This window comes from Pleurodeles waltl, chromosome 6 (genome assembly GCF_031143425.1).
Source record: "Pleurodeles waltl isolate 20211129_DDA chromosome 6, aPleWal1.hap1.20221129, whole genome shotgun sequence".
NCBI lineage: Eukaryota > Metazoa > Chordata > Amphibia > Caudata > Salamandridae > Pleurodeles > Pleurodeles waltl.
In genome coordinates this window covers 885,426,691-885,439,782 of record NC_090445.1, presented here as the reverse complement: position 1 = coordinate 885,439,782, position 13,092 = coordinate 885,426,691, and the positions used below count along the sequence as shown (strand labels likewise).

Here is a 13,092-nt window from a genome sequence, read left to right as displayed (position 1 = left end):
ACTAGTCTCAGAAGACGTATAATGTACTCCAGTTTTTTTTTTTTTTTACTTTCAGTTATTTTGTTTAGGAAGCAGTAAATGGAGTTTATGCTAAAGTGGAATGAACACACAAGGGAAACAAGTAAACACGAATAACCAGTTCCAAGACACAATTGAAAGTTTCTCCATAACAGTAGATGTTCACAACTCATGTGCTAGCAACCAGATCTAGAAGAAGCCATTTGTAACTGTGAAGCTGTAATTTTATGTAAGGGTACCACTGCTCTGTGAGTCTCCCTTTTTAGATCTCACCGAAAACAGATATGCGCTGACCCTTGTGAGTCCACTCATTGCTTGCCATTGTTTGGCTTCATTATCACCCTAATTTGCTTGCTTCTTATTTGTTAGCTTCCCTGGGCTTTCCTTCCTTTTCATGTGTGTCCCTCTCCTTGAGGATGGATGCATTAATGTGCCCTTCCGCCGCTCACTTTTTCAGACGTAATTTTTAGGTCAAGCCTAGGCAGCACGCATGCGCTGTCTCTCGACATGTTGTAATCTACTGTGGGCTTTCACTTTTATTAGTTCCTTGGCCTGCCTTTCAAAATTCCCTTGATTGCGTAAGTAAATGCTTTACGTTTATCCCACCTTGAGGCTGCTTTGTTAACGCCTTGGAGGCTGACCACGTTACACGGATTTTTGCATGATCAGCTGTATACTTTTTTCTTTTGCCTCTCCGCTTCCCGCTTCATGTCTGTATGTTGTTTCTTCCGTTTCCTTCTTTTTGGGCATGCCGCTGTTTCTTTGTGGTGTCTGTACTCAAAGGCTGCAAGCATGAAGGGGGTGTTCTTTTTTTAATTTATTTATTTTTGAAGTTTCACATAACGCAAACTCGAACAGAGGAGCGCTTTGCATGATTGCCATTTACGTACAAGTTTAGCAGTTAAAAAATATACAAACTGGTGCATTTTAAACAGAAAAAACACAGAAATCCTCAACGTGGCTGTCCAGGCATAGTGGGTAAGCCGATGCTACAGTATTCACTGCACTTGGGAAACTCTCCCCATAATGCTTTGCGGGGCATTTCTTTTGCAAAACATTTTGGCTCATAACTCAACCTGTGGAGGTCCTAGGACAATGGGCCCACCACCAAACCATTCAGCACGACAAGCTCCTTCTGTCTAGGTCATCTCTGGGTGCCCGCTCTTGGTTGGGGGGAGGGCCAAAATAGTAAACTCCCCCATCATTCAGTGTCTTTTTAAGCTCTCATGGCTGAAACTTTTGTTTCACGGCTGGCAGTAGATTATGTTTTTAAGGGCTTTGTTTGTTTGTAAAATTATTGCAGTAGGCTTCCTAGGTCTGAAAATGAGTAGGGTACTATGCCCTGTAGGGGCTAAATATATGGTTACACTGCATTGCTTTCTGCCATTCTCTTTTTATGTGGTTATGTCCGCTAGGGGCTGGCTATATGGTTACTTGACCATGTTTCTTCAAAATGCTATTTTTATTGTGGTGCCCTCTAGGGGCTGTTCTGAGCATTAGAGTCAAGCTACTACAATATTCGCTGCACTCGGAAACTGGCCCTCAATGTTTTGCAGGGCATTCCTCTTACAAAACATTTTTGCCCATAACTTACTGTATAGTGGGCCTAGGACAATGGTACCACCATCAAAATGGTCAGCACGATGTGCTCTTTCTTTCTAGGTCATTTCTGGGTCCTCACACTAGTTTGTAATTAATGGCAATATTTTCATTTTTTGCTGCAGATCGAGGAAGAAGGTAAATAAAAGTGCCTTAATTATTTGCAGGGCCACTGAAACTATGCGGCAGAGACGACCAAATTATCAATCAATCAATCAATCACTGCATTTGTAAAACGCTCTACATACCCGCGAGGGTCTCAAGGCGCTGGGGATGGGGGGTGCTACTGGTCGAAGAGCCAGGTCTTGAGGAGTCTTCTGAAGGCCAGCAGGTCCTGGGTCTGTCGTAGGATGGTGGGGAGAGTGTTCCAGGTCTTGGCGGCGAGGTAGGAGAAGGATATGCCGCCGGCGGTGGTTTTTCGGATGCGGGGAACTGTGGCGAGGGCGAGGTTGGCTGAGCGGAGGCTTCGGGTGGGGGTGTGGAAGCTGAGTCGGTTGTTGAGGTAGGTGGGTCCGGTGTTGTGCAGTGCTTTGTGTGCGTGGATCAGGAGCTTGAAGGTGATCCTTTTGTTGACGGGGAGCCAGTGCAGGCCTCTCAGGTGGAGTGTGATGTGGCTGCGGCGGGGGACATCGAGGATGAGTCGGGCCGAGGCGTTCTGGATGCGTTGGAGTCGTCTCAGGAGCTTGTTTGTAATTCCTGAGTAAAGGGCGTTCCCGTAGTCGAGTCTGTTGGTGATGAGGGCCTGGGTAACGGTTTTTCTTGTGTCGAGGGGGATCCATTTGAAGATCCTGCGGAGCATACGGAGGGTGTTGAAGCAGGACGCGGACACGGCGTTGACTTGCCTGGTCATGGAGAGAGTGGAGTCGAGGATGACCCCCAGGTTGCGTGCGCGGTCCGTGGGTTCCGGGGCTGTGCCTAGTGACGTGGGCCACCAAGAGTCGTCCCAGGCTGATGGGGTGGGTCCGAGAATGAGGACCTCCGTCTTGTCTGAGTTCAGCTTCAGTCTGCTGTCCTTCATCCAGTCGGCTACGGCCTTCATTCCTCGGTGGAGGTTAGTTTTGGCGGTGTAGGGATCTTCGGTGAGGGATATGATCAGCTGGGTGTCGTCGGCGTAGGAGATGATGTTGAGGTTGTGTTGTCGTGCGACGTGGGCTAGGGGGGCCATGTAGATATTGAACAGTGTCGGGCAGAGGGAGGATCCCTGTCGGACGCCGCAGATGATCTCGGTGGTTTTGGAGCGGAAGGGTGGGAGGCGGACGCTCTGGGTTCTGCCGGAGAGGAAGGATGTGGTCCAGGCCAGGGCCTTCTCTTGGATACTGGCGTCATGGAGGCGTGCTGATAGGGTGCGGTGGCAGACCGTGTCAAAGGCTGCTGATAGGTCCAGGAGGATGAGGGCGGCTGTTTCTCCTTTGTCCATCAGGGTCCGGATGTCGTCAGTGGCGGCGATGAGGGCGGTCTCCGTGCTGTGGTTACTGCGAAAACCGGATTGGGAAGGGTCCAGGATGTTGTTGACTTCGAGGTAGCGGGTCAGCTGTTTGTTGACAATCTTCTCGGTCACTTTTGCCGGGAAAAGGAGCAGGGAGATGGGCCGGAAGTTCTTGAGGTCCTTGGGATCCGCCTTGGGCTTCTTCAGAAGGGCGTTGATCTCGGCGTGCTTCCAGCTTTCTGGGAAGGTTGCTGTCTCGAAGGAACAGTTGATTGTTTTCCAGAGGTGGAGCGCGATGGCTGCGCTGGCTTTGTTGAAGACGTGGTGAGGGCAGGGGTCCGATGGGGATCCGGAGTGGATGGAGTTCATGGTTTTGATGGTGTCTTCGGCGCTGACGCTGGACCAGACGGTCAGGCGACTGGTGTGAGTGGTAGTCGCAGGGGTGGTGGACTCGGTGGCGCGTGTGGGGGGGTCGGGGTTGAAGCGGTGGAAGAAGGTGGCCAGGGAGTCGCACAGGTCTTGAGATGGCAGGATGTCATTGATGATGGAGCTGGGGTTGGAGAGTTCTTTCACGATGCTGAAGAGCTCTTTGGTGTTGTGTGCGTTGTTGTCTAGGCGGTCCTTGAAGGCGGTCTTCTTGGCGGTCCTGATGAGTTGGTGATGTCTGCCGGTGGCGCTCTTGAGAGCTGTGTGGTTGTCTGGTGTTCGGTCGTGGAGCCATTTCTTCTCCAGCTTCCGACAGGTGTGCTTGGAGATCCGGAGGTCCTCGGTGAACCAGGCGGCTTTCTTGTTGGTGTGGTTGGTTATAAAGGTCTTGAGAGGGGCGAGGGTGTTGGCGCAGTCGTTGATCCACTGTGTGAGGTTGGTCGCGGCGGTGTCTGGGTCGGTGGGTGGTCTCAGGGCGAGGGCGGTAGTCAGTTGGTCCTCGGTGACCTTGCCCCAGCAGCGGCGTGGTAGCTGTTGGATGCGGTGGTGTGCATTATGCGGCAGGGTTGACCAATTTATGTGGCAAGAAAAATCCAGTTATGCATTTACAATGCTGGTGGCGCTAACTCAAGTAAATAGGAGACCTATTGCATTGCAAATGCTTGTTTCCTTTTGTTTAAGCGTTCAATGAGAGTATATGTGTGTTGTAGCTGTCTCCCTCATGTGCTTCTTCCCTCCACTCAGTGTGTTGTCCCAGCAATTCTTATCCACCCTCTGTTGTTGGTGTTCCCTTACCCTTCCTTCTTACTGTCTGTTGTCTGTATGTTTGTCTGTTTACTTGCTGCAACCCCTAACGCCCAACCAGTCCCTCCCTCCATCCGTTGTCCTTGTACTTGCCCTAGATCCTCCCAAACATTCTCCATTTTCCGTGTGCTTGCCTCTACAACCCACCTCCATTGCCCGTGTACTTGTGCCTCGTGTTGGCCCTCCATTGTCTGTGTGCTTCCCCCTGTTGTTAACCTTCCTTTGTCTGTGTGCTCCCTCAGCCCTCTTGGCTGTCCTCTCCCACCCCATCCATGTCTTCCTCTCCTGCCCTTCCTTACTCCATGTTTACTCGTCTCCCATCCCACTCCTTTGTTTGGGGAGTGTTAGACTTGGCGTGGTCTCCCCTAACTTTTTGCCTCAGTTTCCCAGCTTGTTGATGTGTATGGGACTCTGTTTTTGCTCGCTTTGATACTCTGGGCACTTTACCAGTGCTACCCAGTGCTAAAGTGCAAGTGCTCCTACATAAAATTTATGTGCAATTGGTTTTCCATGATTGGCATATTTGATTTTCTAGTAGGTCCCTAGTACAGTGCACTAGAGGTGTTCGGGGCCTTAAACCAAATGCAACTGGTGGGCCTGCAGCACTGGTTGTGCAACGCACATAAGTAGCCCTGTAGACAAGTCTCAGACCTGCCAGTGCAGTGTCTGTGGTGCAGTTTTAAACTTCCAATTCGACTTGGCAAGTGTACCCACTTGCCAGGCCTAAACCATCCCTTTTTATACTTGTAAGGCACCCCTAAGATAGGCCCTGGGTAGCCCCATGGGCAGGGGGCGGTGTATGTTAAAGGTGGGGCATGTACTGATGGTTTTAAATGTCCTAACAGTGAAATACTGCCAAATTTGGTTTTCACTATTGCAAGGCCTATCTCTCTCATAGGTTAACACAGGGCTGCCTTTAAATATATTAAGGCGCAGATTCCCTTTGGGAGCAGATAGAAATATGGAGTTTAAGGGTCTCTGAACTCACAATTTAAAAATACAACTTTTAGTGAAGTTGTTTTTTAGATTGTGTGTGTGTGATAAGGCCACTTTTAGAAAGTAGGCATTTTCTTGCTTAAACCATTCTGTGGCTTGCTTGTTTGTGGATTCCCTTTCTGGGTCAGTTTGACAGGTGGGCTGTTAGCACTGCTCCTCTAGACAGTGACACAAAGGGAGCTGGTGTGTAGCCTGCATATCCTGATGAGCCATCTGGGCTGGAGGGAGGGGAGGAGTGGCCACTTACACCTAAAAGGGCTGTGCCTCCCCCTCACACAATGCAGTCTCCAACCCCCTGGTGTGTCTGGGGCCTGGCCTGGGCAAGACAGGATCTCTTTGAAGTAGGCCTATTTCAAAGGCTGAAAGTGGTATAAGAAAAACACCCAAAACCCCTGAAAATTAGATCACTTCTGGAATCAAGAGGAACCTTTGCCAATGAGAAGAGCTGAGGAGAAGTGCCCTTGCCTGTGACTGCTTTGTTGGGCTATTGTGTGAGTTTCTGCTTCTGCCTGTGAAACGGGGCAAAGACTGGACTTTGTTGTGCATTCCTGCTTGAGAAGAATCTCCAAGGGCTTGGACTGAGCTTTCCTCCTGTTGTTGAAATCTCAGGGCCATCAAAGACTTCTCCTGCCGGCACCTGGACTCTCTGCTGAGACTCCTGCCCTGCCAAGTGGTGCCCTATCCAGTCCCTGGGCCTTGAAGGGGTGAAGCTGGCAGCTAAGAACTGAAAATCCACGCAAAGACTGCTGTGCAGGGAAACTTTTGACGCGCGACCCGCCCCCAGCTGATAAACTACGCACCGTCGGCCTCCCCGCTAAAATCTACGCTCCACCTGCATTGCAGCTGGGAGATCGACGCAACGCGGCTGGACAAACAACATGCAACACCCGCAGTGGCTGCTGTTAATGACCCAAGGCCCCTCGCAGCACGGTTTCTTGACACTGTGCAACCGGATTTAAATGCAACATCACTGGGTGTGGAAAATCAATGCAAAGCCTGCCTGGACCCGAAGTGCCTGCCTGGGATTGATGCATCGCTCTCTTGCGGGAGCCAAGAAACAGTGCAACCCTACCGAAGGAGGAACGACTCGGGTTCTCGCTTGCAGGTGAGAAATTGATGCATTGCTGGCCTTTTTTGAAGCACACTCACCCGTGCGGCTTTATTTTGATGCTACCCAGGTACGTTTGTGCGCTAACAGTGTACTCACTGTTTTCTAAGGATTAGGACTCTTACTCTTTTAAAAATTCATATCTTGACTTGTGTATGTTGGATTTTTGTCGTTTAAGTCTTGTTTTGTTTAGATAAATATTACCTATTTTTCAAAACCTGTGTTGTCATTTTGTAGTGTTTTCACTGAGTTACTGTGTGTGTTGGTACAAATACTTTACACATTGCTTCTGGAGTTAAGCCTGCCTGCTCATGCCAAGCTACCAAGGGGGTGAGCGGGTTTTAGCTGAGTGTGATTCTCCTTTACCCTGACTAGAATGAGGGTCCTTGCTTGGGCAGGGGGTAGACTGCCAACCAAAGACCCCATTTCTAACAGGGAGTGTGTTGGGGACGAGGCAACATGGTGGAAGGGCTGAAGAGAAGGACACTCGTAGGGGGAAAGGACCGGCAAGAGTGGATAAGGGAGCACATGCCTTAAAATAGTTATAAAATTTTGAGTATTTTTAGCCATGCTGTATAGCAGCTGCACTGCTGTACTGAATGATTACAAATCATTGCCAAAGCCAGTATCTCTCATGGGAAAGACTTATTGGCTTTGCCAATGCTTGTTTGTGTTTCTCATGTGCATTTTGACTAATTACGGTGTGTTTGTAGCATTACAATTGTGTGTTGCAGCTCATTTATAAACAAGGGCACAACTTTACATTTATTTTTTACAACTTTTTTTGTATTTAAATGCAGATGGGGAGCAATACTTTTTCTTGCCCATAATTATTTTTAAAAACAAAAGAAAAAGTTGATGTTCGTTAGACTGTCTCTCCACGCTTCAGTCATCACTGCGAGGGCATTAGTTTGTATTGCATTATATGTGGTTGCTTACAGTGCTAGAATCCGAGAGGCCTCCAAATAGAAGTGCACATTTATTAGTTGAGTAAATGTGAAAACACTTTACTTTAAACGTAATTTTTTTCATAGAGCAGCAAAACTAAGAAAAAATGTATAAGTGTATATTGACATGCTAAACAAAAGTACCATAAACAAAAGTATAAACTGCTAAGTTCACACACTGTATTCTAAGTGACTGACACCCATGTGAAAGGTGTCACCCAAACGTCTCCTCTCCTGTAAAGATTGGTCGGGTGGGGTGTTGGGGGCTTAAAATGTCACTGTAGGTGGGTCATCACAGATAAAGAATGACTTTGGGCTACAGTGCTTCAATCCCCTTCCGTTCCAGATGCATGTTGTATTTTTCGTGCTTTCCTTCCTGTACCCTTGATTAATCCCAGATGCAGGAACAGGCCTGGCTTAGGTGAAGCAGGGGCGTTTACCAGCCTGTTTATTTTATCCGAGCCTGTTTACTGAGTTTCAAGGCTGCATTTTTATTGAGGTAAGAGCAGAGATGCTATTTCATTTCCAGATGTGCGTAGTAGGAGTTAGGGCTTTTTTAATTCCAGCTACACAGTAAATGAACAATTTTGGCACCAAGTGTGAGCAATTTTTCTGGTTTATATTCAGTATAAGAAACACAGCAACTTAATTTATTATCATTCTGTTGTTATGCTGCATCCTTTTCGGAACTGGTTGTTCCTGCTTTTTTGTTTTTTTTGTTTTTTTAGGTTTTGTCTGCACTACTTGTATGGGAAGAAAAAATCTTAAAAGGGGCTTAGAACCCACCCATTACTTACCTGTACTTCCATTTGTTGAAATCGGCGTCGTTCTAATTTCCACGTTTACTATTGGTCTGCATGTCATCTGCTTTCACTTTCCATGGCTTCCTGCTGCTGCTTTACTTCCTTGTCCATGCTGTGGAGCTTGGCCCAAGTACAGCTTCTGGGCAGTAGCTGGTGGCCAGTGTCCTTGTGTTGGCTCAGCACTTAGGAATTTATTTAAAAAAAAAAAAATGTAATCCAGCAATCCATATGAGTGCATCTGCAGGCCGTCTCTTCTCTTCCCCGGCGTTCTCTCACATTGTTGATAGCACCCACAGCCCCTTTCCTGAGACACAAAGGGTCCTCTCAAGTACCCTGTCTTTCTACAGACTAGGCTGCCATGCTCTTCTAGCTCCAAAATGCAAAGATGACTCCCACCTGCCACCCTCCTACCCAGTCTTCTGCAAACAAGCCCACTGTAGACAAAAGGTAGGCTAAAGCTGCTCTGCTACCCCTCTTCTTACTGTCTTGTTTCTAGCAATGCTTGCTATACAATATAGTTTCAAGAGCCCTCTTCCCCAATGCCAGAGCTTTAAGGTTAAGCAAATGGCACAACTAACACATCGCTGTAAAAGGACTCCGTGCTTTCCATTGTTTTCGATTTAGAACTTTGCTGCAAAGAACACCAGTAACTAATTAATATGTGAATTTTGGACAATGCAAGTGTAACTCATGCCGCCAGCCATAGCAAGATAAACACTGTAACACATAAGCAGATATGTATAACAATTTAAGATTTTTTTTATTTTTCAAAAATGTAAAAAAATATATATATATTTAAAGTTGTGTGTGACTCATCCAATACGCCCTTCAGCTCCTCATCAGAGTAGTAAGCACTATATAAATTACAATACAATAAGAAACGGGAAGTCAGCAAAGTCCCACTGTAAAGCTTTAAAGTGCTTTTCTTTGTCAGTGTTCTGCACCCCTGTGCTGCCCATGTATAGATACACATAACTTCACACTTGGAGAAGAGAGGGTTCTTGCCGTTTTCATCTTTGTGACCTTACCCACTGCCACACACACTGAGAGAAGATACACAAATAACAAAATGTACCTCTTTAGTACTCAAGTGAGCACCTTTTAATTATAATAAATTGGAAAAAAAATATTGACAAACCCAAAAGATTTTGCATAGGCAAAACCTATTGGCTTTTCCATGGCTTGTTTAATAAACTGTTACTCCCTTCATCAAAACACCTGGTGGTAATTAAAGCTCTTTGCAAAATGGCAACAAGAAACGGAGTTGGAAATAATTTGTGTGTTTTAGTGTCATGCTCATCTGTCAATTTGCTAGTAGTCTCTTTTAGCTAGTAATGGCATCTTAACCAGTTTCTGGTAATTGCAGTTTTCATTTTCGATATTAATCGAAATCTTCCAGTATGTAGAGTTGGTTGAAGTAGGCTGGCTGTGGTCGACCCTTACAGCATTGAACTAATAGCCTACTTTGTTCATTATACCTTTAAAAATCACAACAGTCATGCTTATTCTCACCAACATTCTGATACTAAAATTGTGAGGACATTATAATTAAGACTTCCAAATTTCAGTTTTTACAGATAAACAGTTGCAGGCCGCTTCGCTGGAAAGGAGCAGGTGGGTGTGGGGTGGGGGATGGATAGGGGTGGGGTATGGGTATGTTTTGCAGGCAGACTGGAAGCCTGTGCAGGCTCTAGTTGCCGGGCTGGAGAGAGCCTACCGCGCATGTATGTTTGGCCGGCCCAAGCTGGCCGGTCAGCCAAACATAAATGTGCAGTGAGGGGGAGTGTTGAGAACTCCCCCTCACAGCTCCTCATCCCAGATGCCCCGCCCCTCTAACAACAAGGGGATAATAAGCACAGTTTATTATCCCCTCGTTGTGAAAGTTTTGCAGCTTCTGCTGCTGGCGGGGGAGGCGGCGCTCCTCCACCCTAACGGAGGAGCCGCCCCTGCAGATAAATACAGACAGAAAACAATCTATTTCCCACTCTGTATTTATTTTTAAAGGCAGAAAAATACAGACAATTGTGCTTCTCTCCATCTTGTCACTCATGAATTCTAGACCAACTGCTAAAGCAGATAAACACTATTGGGATTTAAAAACAGTAAGAGATTCCCTTACAAACAGGCATATGTTAACATATATTTGCATATAATGCTAATACGTACCTGTAAGTGTAGTGTTTTTTTGTACTTGGCTGCTTAATTTGCTAAAACGTGAAAGGCATCAAAGTATTAGTGCATGCACGTATATCATTTAAATAAATTTGGGAATATACCATTTTCCAACTTCATTTACTCTCAAAACATAAAATAAATATGGATAAGGACCTATAAAATGGCCAAAAAATAAATATGGCTAACTACAGACGGAAATGTTAAAATAATAAATGTCGTAAAACCGGGAGCCCTAATTACAATCAACAAAACCGGGAGCCCTAATTACAATCAACATCTATGCAGTAGAAATACAAAGCTTTCTCAAGTTAATCTATCATCTCACTTCCTTGTCTACGTTTTTAGTCTAGCTCAGTGATACTCAAAGTACGCCGGGGGCCGCATGCGGCCCTCCTGACATTAACATGCGGCCCCCAGGTCAACAGCAGCACTGTGCTGCTTTTTATTCCACGTGGCACCAGCACTAAACACTGTTAACTAAACGGGCAAGTATTTAGTTGAAGGCTAATTGAAAGGGAGTAACTAGGGTGTCCTGGAACTCAACTTTAGATACACCTTCATTATTAGAGACATCGTGCAGAAGAAATATAAAAGTATGATCTTTTTGAAATTCAAAAGGTGCATTTCATTAACCTACAGAAATGTTTCACCTTAGTACACACAATTATATCACTGCACCAAGAAGTATTTTTAGAGTGATAATTTTCAAACATAAATTAAAAAACGTTCATCCCCCTTTCCCCCACACCCTGACATCAATGTGAACTAAGAGGCAAGCCAGCTGTTATGGGAACTCTTTGGGAGGGCTGGGCTTTTATTGTACACAAACAACATTATATTTGATTAAATCAGACACAGAAGGTATTATGCAGCATTCATCCTGAAGACGTATTTCAAGGTTCTTATATGTGATGATGAAGAAAAAGGAGGAAAAGTGAAGTCAAACATTTGCCTAGGATCACACAATTTGGTTAAGTGGAGAAGCCGGGATTTATACCCAAGTTTCTGGTTTTATATTGCGCAATTCAGACATTCGATATATCCGCTTCACTTACCCATCAACCACTTTACCACTACCCCTCCCCATCACCAGCCCTCCGACTGCTGCCCTGCGAGCATCAATGTAACCCTCGGTCACAACAGAGACTAAAGAGTGTGGTCCCTGGGAAAATGTTTGTGAGTACCCATGGTCTAGCTTGATAGCACATCTAACTGCATATGTATTAATGCAAGTTCTTTAAATATGCATAGGATGGACTTTTGGTACCACTGAGAGGAAAATAATGCTCTCCTCTTACTATTGAGTGTTTATTGTTTCATACTGGCTTCCAGCAAGTGTCTCCATTGGAATGTATGAGGAACTGTTTTGCATCTGAAAAGTACCCTTAATCATCACACTGTCTGCCATGGTCATTTCTCCCTATGTCTTCTTTACAGAATGCATTTTGATTTTGTCTACCTTTTTACAGCCCTGACAAAGGCAATAGGGCAGGCTTTATTAGAATAAACAGCATTTGTGCAGGCATATAAACAACATTTGTGAATTATTTTTTTCACATACATTGCTACTCTAAATAAAGTCAGACCTTTTGTCGTTGCTACTACTTGTTAGTTTCGGAGTGGTGATGTTTTAGCGCTGCTAGTAGGAACGTATTGCATCAGTATTACAAAAGTAAGTCTGGGTTTGGATGTGACAAACGTCTTCAAATTATGTTGATCTGTAAAAGTGAGTTTCCATTTATGTGTGTCATGCCGCAGGGCAATTCGATGTAAGCATGGTATAATGACTGTGTTATATGCACATTTCTTATTCTCTATGATTGGCTGGTTAAGAAAAATTAATGAGATACTTTGAATGTGTTATTTTTCTTGGCGCCTGCTTTGCCAGTGCTTATCCTACAAGCTGTTGAGGTACGGTATAAATGCTAGGACCTCACCTGGAGGCACATACCCCTCTGTATGTGTATGCAGATCTTAAAATAGAGTCACATGATTTGACTACTAATTTTGCCTTTAGTTTTAGGTAGCATTATTCTGAAACTCTACAGTCCTCATTTTGTTCAGGAGATTGCAATATTTTCTATGTGGCATCGGCCTCCAGGCAAATGAAATTCACCCATTATGCAAAACCAAACAGCTGAATTAATATTATGGTGTTTGTGATGAATTTGGGATAAACATAAAATGTTGTTTTTTGTGTGGAGGCAAGAGAAAGATCAGAAGGATGAAGAGTTAAATTGCCGAATTTGAACTCTTAGCCTGAACATTACAGAAGTGGAGAACTGCCAAGGATCCTCCTGCTTTAATTCATAGCAAGCTAACCTCAGGCTTTATTTAGTGGGCCACTATTTGTTGTTCCTTCCGCCAAACCTCATCTTCTACAAAGACCCGCAGCACTGAGGGCTTCTCTGCTCCAAGAGTAAAACAGACTGTCAAAGCACCAGGGGATGTGGGACAGAAAAGGGGAGGGGTAGTCACATCTTATTAATGTACAGGAGTCCAACAACGTAGACGAGAAGGACTCATCCTTCTGAGGTTAATTAAAATAAGTGGAAATTATGAGTGGGTATTAATAAAACTTGTGTTATATGGTGTGTATAAGGCGTGTTGAAGACCCAGGGCCTCAGTAAACAACAGGGCGTGAACCTACCAGCCCCATCTCTACCTCCCTCCATGTGCTTCTTCACTGTGTGGGCCCTAGAGGTAACTGAATTGATCAGGAACAGACTGTGCGCTGTTCAGCCCACTTGGAGTTAACTACAGGTCATGACCTGGATGGCTGTAAGAAAG

At 45.4% G+C, this 13,092-nt stretch overlaps 1 protein-coding gene across 1 annotated transcript in view; it reads left to right on the top strand.

Annotated features, from left to right (window-relative positions):
• DNMBP (dynamin binding protein) overlaps positions 1 to 13,092 on the top strand; it is a 469,368-nt gene that overhangs the window by 36,125 nt on the left and 420,151 nt on the right. The gene's annotated exons all lie outside the window — the stretch shown is intronic.